This window comes from Terrapene carolina, unplaced genomic scaffold (genome assembly GCF_002925995.2).
Source record: "Terrapene carolina triunguis isolate 2854851 unplaced genomic scaffold, T_m_triunguis-2.0 Scaffold3370, whole genome shotgun sequence".
In the NCBI taxonomy this organism is placed as follows: Eukaryota; Metazoa; Chordata; order Testudines; family Emydidae; genus Terrapene; species Terrapene triunguis.
The window spans coordinates 1-1,078 of NW_020667721.1; the positions used below are offsets into that span (position 1 = coordinate 1).

The 1,078-nt window shown below is 50.4% G+C and overlaps 1 pseudogene; it reads left to right on the top strand.

Moving 5' to 3' along the window:
• The first annotated feature begins 300 nt into the window (after positions 1-300).
• On the top strand, positions 301-802 carry LOC112116392 (annotated as a pseudogene).
• The last annotated feature ends 276 nt before the right edge of the window (positions 803-1,078 follow it).

A 1,078-nucleotide genomic window follows, 5' to 3' on the forward strand; every position in this document is an offset into this window, starting at 1 on the left:
AGGCTTTGGCAGGATTCTTTGGAGACGGACAGAGAGCAGATTGCAGAGTTACAGCAGACAAGGAAATAAACCCGTTTTGATCTCCCTGGTTAACTCCCAAACAGGGAAGACCTGCCCTTTTACAGTCCTTATGTTCCTCCACCTGGGAATGAGGTAGATGCTGACAGCAGCAGCCAGTGAGCAGGGAGCTGATTTGCATGAAGGGGCCGTTCTCCAGCTCTGGGGGTTTAAGAGAGAATTGGAGGGTCCCAGCCACAGACCCGTTTGCCTCAGGAAGCGGAGCACGTCTGGATTCCCACCATGGCCTGGGCCCCTCTGCTCCTCGCGCTGCTCATGTACTGCTCGGGTAAGGAAAGGATTCTTCTTCTGAGGTTTAATTTTAAATGTTTGTGTCACTGACCTTGTGATTTTTCATGTTTACATGGATTCCTGGTCCTGTCACCTCCAAGCACAAGAGTTAATCCAGAGGTTTCTATCTGTTTCCAGGGTCCCTCTCCCAGTACACTCTGACTCAGCCACCCACAGAATCTGTGTCCATTGGCAACACAATTAAACTCTCCTGCGCCATTAGCAGTGGATACACATTTAAAGGTGTCACCTGGTACCAGCAAAAAAAAATGGGAACATCCCAAGATACCTTCTGAGGTACAACACTGACTCTAACAAGGAGCAGGGCTCTGGGGTCCCCAGTCGCTTTGCTGGTTCCAAAGACGCCTCTAATACAATCGGCTACTTAACCATCACCAGCGTCCAGGCAGAGGATGAGGCTGATTATTACTGTGCTGCAGGGACTGCACAGTGATGCAGCCAAATGGGGATAGGGTGACCAGATGTCCCGATTTTATAGGGACAGTCCCGATTTTTGTGTCTTTTTCTTATATAGACTCCTATTACCCCCCACCCCCTGTCCCGATTTTTCACATTTGCTGTCTGGTCACCCTAAATGGGGAACTCAGACACAAACCTCCCACTTCTGTCCTTCAACCTCCGCCCAGCACGAGTTCATCACGTGTCACTGTTACTGCTGCTGTTCTGTGGGCTCATGGGGCCAGTCCCCTGTCACAGTAACTCACAAGCT